Raw genomic sequence first — 6,000 nt, 5'->3', positions numbered from 1 at the left:
AAAAGACAGAAGAGGCGTCCATCGGCCAATGCGTGGTTTAACACTGGGTATTTTCTTGGTTGCCACGATGCCTGCCCTGCTTTGAAAGCCATACACCCAGCAGCCCCGTGCCCTTTGGAGTCCACGACGTGTCTGAGTGAGTGCGGAGCCACCTGACAGCAGGAGGCTGGGTCCCGGGAGGCTCACTACCGTTGTCTCTCCTCCAGGGGCTCACCTGCGTGCAGGCGACACAGGGCCGGCCACGGGACACAGAGAAGAGTCCGGAGAGCATTGGTGGCAGATCGGGGTGCTGCAGGGGAAGGACACCAGGCCAGAGAGCCTCTGATATGGAGGCAAGGGGCTTCACACAAAGCCCTGCTAGTGATGCCGGTGGGTCATGGAGGAGCCAACAGGTTGGAAGCGGCTCGGTGGTTGTCCGGGTGGTACGCACAGCAGTCACAGCAAGATCCCCCTGGGGGAGAGACGCTGGGCCCACGGGGGGCACTGCCAGCAGTCTTCTAAGACCAGCTGGGTGTTGTGGTCCGTCCTGTCGAGGACACTCCCTTCCGTGGAAACTGGTTGGTGGAGGTGTCTCGCCACAGGGTACTCTGTCCCCACAGGCTTGCAGGTAGGAGTCATCTGGGGAGGTCTGCAGGAGCAAGGGGACCTGGCCTCACTGACCCAGCATGTTACGCCTGCTCTAATAACACCAGATGCCTTTCTGAACTCCCCATGTCTGGAAATTGTGCTTGGAGGAAGATCTGTCCAGAGAGCATGTACTTCTTTGCCACAGATGACTTTGTCAACCTTGAACTTAGGTCTTGTTCCACATCCATTTGAGGGGCATGTGAAACTGTAAAGCCCCAGAGACAAAGCCTTGAAGGTAAGACAAGTCTCCCACCCCGAGGGCACCGCATTGAGAGCGGGTTTTGTTCGGGAGCTGTAGATGTGGACATCCACGTACCCGCCATGAGTGCGCAGCTCACCTGCCCCCATGAAGACCAGAATCTTCTTTGATTTCCACCGCACATGGCTTTATTGTTACTTAAGAGCATCTGTTGCTTTTCCTGATGGCCAATGCTGGGCAGAGTCATGAGACGTACGGGAGGGAAGGGCGGAGAGGCTCACTGCCGAGGTCCCAGTCAGCAGAGGGAGGAAGCCCAGATGGCAAACATCACATCGGTGCCTCCCACTTGGGCAAAGGGAATTGGAAGAGTCTGATGAGAATGTGTATCCATACACTAGTGAGAATTCTCAAGGGGCTTCACCAAACGCACAAAATGACTTGTAGAAGCAAACACATGACTTTCAAAATTCAATACATGAAATGAAAACCAGGATAGTCTTGGTTCAGATCATCTATAGAAGACCAAGTAGAAGAGTATCTCAGAGCATAAAGCAAAAATACAAAGAGGGAAATCATGAGGAGAAAGGTAGGAGACTTGGAAGACAGATCCAAGCCGACGGACCGTATGGCAAAAGAGAAACGTGGAGAAGGGGTCCCTAAGCAAACAGAAGACTTACGGGATCTAAGCAAACAATCAGACCCGCCAACTGGCAGATCAAGTATATTTTAAGAGACACATGCTTAGTGTTATCCGTTCAATTGTGTCCACCCCCCGCAAATTTATAGGTTAAAGTCTTAGCTCCTACAACCTCAGAATGCGAGCTTGTTTGGAAACAGGGCTGTTGCAGATGTAATATACACGAGGCCATAGCAGAGTGGGGAGGAAAAATGATGATTGTAATTTAAAAAAGAGAATCAGCATGGCATAGACCTTGTCTTCCAGGTCAGTGACACTTTTTCAAGGATCGCCCTCACATGGACTGTTATGCATTCCTCTTCCAGTTTGCTCTTGAACCCTCTGCCTCCCCACCCCAGTGTCTCCTGGGGAGACACAGTGGGATGGCTGGTGACCTCAGCAGCAGGCAGTCACCACCGCTGCCCTCTTGGCCCTCCTCCAGCCTCCCTGGATGCCCCTCACCTCCAGGGCCCATCAGTGGAGGGCTCCTCAGCTCCGTCTCCGGCTTTTAATCAGCACTCACTCCTTTGGCGACATCCCGTCCAGTGTCAGGGCTTGGAATGTGCTGAAGGCTCCCAAACTTCTACATTTCCAGCCCAAACTTCGACCCTGCGTTCCAAGCTTGCCTATGCACCCGCCTCGGTCAACATCACTGGCTGAACATCCAACAGGCATCTTTCCACCCTGGGTGGGAGCAAGTGGGGAGCCCAGGACCTCGGGAGAGTCTGTCTGCAGGGGTCGATCCACCAGCTCCAACCTCTCCCACTCACGGTCCCATCCCGATGTTTCTGCTCCTGTGGACAGCACGAGTGTGGTCACCTCAACAAGATGGGGAATGTCCGGAGCAGCTCCCTAGGGCGCCTGGGGTCCACACAGAGGGCCCCCAGTGGTGGAAAGCCCGAGGGGTGGAACAGGGCCCCTTGCTGCCCCTCCCAGCCTGGTCAAGAGCAGACCCAGCCTGGCCGAAGCCGAACACTTGGTCTGCTCATTCCCTTTCTCTCCTGCTGTCCTACAGCCCAGACCCGATAGTGGCCACGGCCACTGTACTGGCCTGTGTGGCCCGTGACTCAGGGTGGATGGGGTTCCGAGTCTCATGCACTTGCAGTCACGTGGTGGTTGAGGCTGGGGTCGCCTCCCCTGTCCAGTGACTGGCCTGCCCCTGACGACCTGACCCCTGGCTCCCCTCTCCAAGCCCGAAGAAGAAACCGTCCTTCCATCTCCAGGACTTTGCAAAGAGTTTTTTTTTTTTTTTAATTACAGTTAAATGTAAATGGATTGGCCTTTTGAAATTTTGTGATTGGCAAGTATTGGTATCTGCATTTGAGAATATTAGAGAGCTTCTTTATCTCTTAAAATAAAAAGCACTACTTTTTCCAGGTGCAATTTAAAGAGTATAATTTGTGTCCATTTAAAGTGTATAATTTGGTGAATTAAATGTAGACCCTCATGTAACCATCACCACATTCAAGCTGCAGACTCTTTCCATCACTCCTGGAAGTCTCTACCTGCATCACCACCCCCCACTCCACCCTACCCCCCAGCCCCTCACCCTCCCACCCCCCTCCATCCCCCGACCCCCCAGCTCCCGACAAGCCCAGAGATGCTGCCTGTCCCTACAGATTACTATTTCCTCTTCCAGAACGTCACAGAGTCTGACCGTATGGACTGTTTGTTTGGTCTCCTCTGCTCTGCATGTTCTGGAGACCCACTGGTGTGTGTGTGTGATTTTTATTGCCAAGTAGAATTCCCTGGCATGGGTGTGCCACGGTTGGTTTTCCATTCACCTGCTGATGGACACTGGGAGGTCTCCCGTGTTGGGACATGAGGACTAAAGCCGCTATGCACAATCCTGCACAACTCTGGGGAGACCGATCTTCTCATTTCTCTTGGGCAAACACCCGGGGGCAGAACTTCTGGACCATATAGAGGGTGTATGTCAGACTTCATAAAAAACTGCTGGGGCGCCTGGGTGGCTCAGTCGGTGAAGCGTCTGCCTTCAGCTCAGGTAATGATCTCAGGGTCCTGGGATCGAGCCCCACGTTGGGCTCCCTGCTCCGCGGGAAGCCTGCTTCTCCCTCTGCCACTCCCCCTGCTTGTGCTCGCGCCCTCTCTCTCAAATAAATAAATAAAATCTTTTTAAAAACCTGCCAGATAGTTTTCTGCAGTCATTGTGTCACACAACAGGATGTGGCAATCCATCTATAACTTGGCAGGGGACCCTCATGCAAGGGCTCTGTCTTAATTCTCTCTGCTGGATGGAGGTGGCGCCCGCTCGCTGAGCCCCCAGGGCAGGAGCGTGTCTGCCAGCCAGCCTGGTCCGGAGTCGGGAGAACCTTCCATAAACATTCCTGACATCCCGCGCTTCCTCCAGCCGAGTTCTGGGCACCCGAGAGGCAGGCCAAGTGCCCGCTGCCTTATTTTACTTGCCTCACTCCTTGCTGGAAATAGAACACACAAATATTAACAGTTTCTTCAACAAGGGGTACTCCTGCCAATTTCAAAATTGGGGAAGTTAAACTTTGAAAACTAGATTTAAACATGAGCATTTAAAATGTTTTTTTTTTTTTAATGGGGAGAAGATAGGTATTGAAGTACATAATGTTTTTGATACCTGGGAGCTTTTTATCTAAGATTTTCAGCCACCTTCTAGTGGGCAGCGTGCGTCTCTCTCAGGGGTTTTCCCCCTGCATCACACGGTGGTTTGCTAGTTCTGTCTTCTAAAATTAACTTCCTAAGAGATCTGTCTCTTCCACTCCAGAATGTTGTGCCTAATGTTCAGCTCTATGGCTTGGGGCATAAGAATAGAAAATTATAAAGAACAGTAATAAAATTAGTGATGTGTGATGTACATCATGTTAATACCATAAGCTTTCGACTTGGTATCTAAAAAGTAGAAAATAAGCTTCCCCACTTTGGAGGTGACAAAATGATAAAATTCCATTTTGGGGAGTGTGTGGGTTTCCAGCTTAACTAATATTCAGTAATTGAGGGAGGGAAAATAAATGGACCAACATCTCCGTGGCCGGGGACCTCGAGTGGGGCTCCTTCTCTGTGGAACTGCCCTGTGCAGACCCCTGCCACATGGGTCACAGTGATCCGTCCCTGAGGCCCCAGGCGGTCCCTTCAGCCCCGGGCCCCCTCCAGCCGGCAAGTGGGCCCATCCTGTGGGGGGAGCGGTCCTGGAGCGCGCAGTGGCCCTGGGGGGGATGGGATGGGGGTCGGTCTCCCCCAGGAAGAGTGCCACACCCCCTGAGTCCCTGCACCACACCCCCCAAGTCTCCACACCCACTCCCGGAACGAGTGCCCACGCCCCCCCAAGTCCCCATGCTCTACCCCTGGAGGAGTCCCCCAGCCCCAAACACCACACACCGGGCTCTCAGGCCCTGCCCCAGCCCTCCCACGGCCACCCCCCTGGGCCGCAGCCTGCACCTCCTGCTGGGAAGGGCCAGTGGCAGGTGCAAGCACTGAAGTGTCCTCAGGTGGGGGAGTCCTGGGCTGGCCTCTAAGCACTCCTGTTCCCAGTCACCAGACATGTGTCATTCCCTGGGCCTCAGTTTCCCCCGCTGTGAGCTGGGGATTCCTTGAGAATGTGGTTAGAGAAGGTAACCATAGCAGCTTCTCTGCAGAAGCTCATCCTGTGTCACCCCTTCTGTGTCTCTGCCCCGCCCCAATTCCATCAGTTTCCTAGTAAAAACGGCATACAAAGGGAATCTTTAGTCAGATTCACCCCTAGAGAGAAAAAGAAAGAAAGAAGAAACAACAGATCGTAAAGGAGGGTCTGATTTGACCCAGGTTTGATTTCGTTCCTCCAGGAGAATACAGTGACAGGACATGATGTTCCGTGAGCAGTTTTATCAAAGTGGCTCCACACCGTGGGCCTCACAAAATACCCAGCACGAAAATCATGCCATGAAATTTGTTCCCGAGAGGGAGAGATGCCACTTCTTGACTGCTAGATCACAGGATCCTGTCTCCTTGACCCATCCCCTGACTCCTGAGTCATCCTTCCTCGGGATCTGGGTGTTTGTGCATGAGAAGGGCTAGCTCCCGGGCCCCCCATCTCCCTGGACTCAGACCCGTAGTTATGGTGGGTCACCCTTCCACCGAGTATCTGATCCCTTCTGAGACAGAAGTGGAGAGGGGCTTCCCTTCCTCGAAAGGGTCCCTGGGACCTGGGTCAAAAGAGAAGCAAGAGGACAACAGACGCACCACTGCTGTGTCCAGTTATAGGGTCTTGCTTAAGCACCTGGGTGGCTCAGTTGGTTACGCATCTGCCTTCGGCTCAGGTCATGATCCCAGGGTCCTGCTTCTCCCTCTCCTCCCCGCTTGTTCTCTCACTATCTCTCGCTCTCAAAATATATAAAATCCAATTACAAGATCTTACAATCACCAAAATTTAAAAAAATTTTAAAAAAAGAGTTCATTGGGACCAATAGTTACAAACTTACTTCGCACAAGAGAGAGAAAGAAAAACGCAGACTTCCCCGGGCATATGGTT

Source organism: Mirounga leonina, unplaced genomic scaffold (assembly GCF_011800145.1).
Source record: "Mirounga leonina isolate KUSES-001 unplaced genomic scaffold, KU_Mleo_1.0 Mir_224, whole genome shotgun sequence".
NCBI classification, from domain to species: Eukaryota; Metazoa; Chordata; class Mammalia; order Carnivora; family Phocidae; genus Mirounga; species Mirounga leonina.
Note: the sequence above shows the minus strand (reverse complement) of the source record.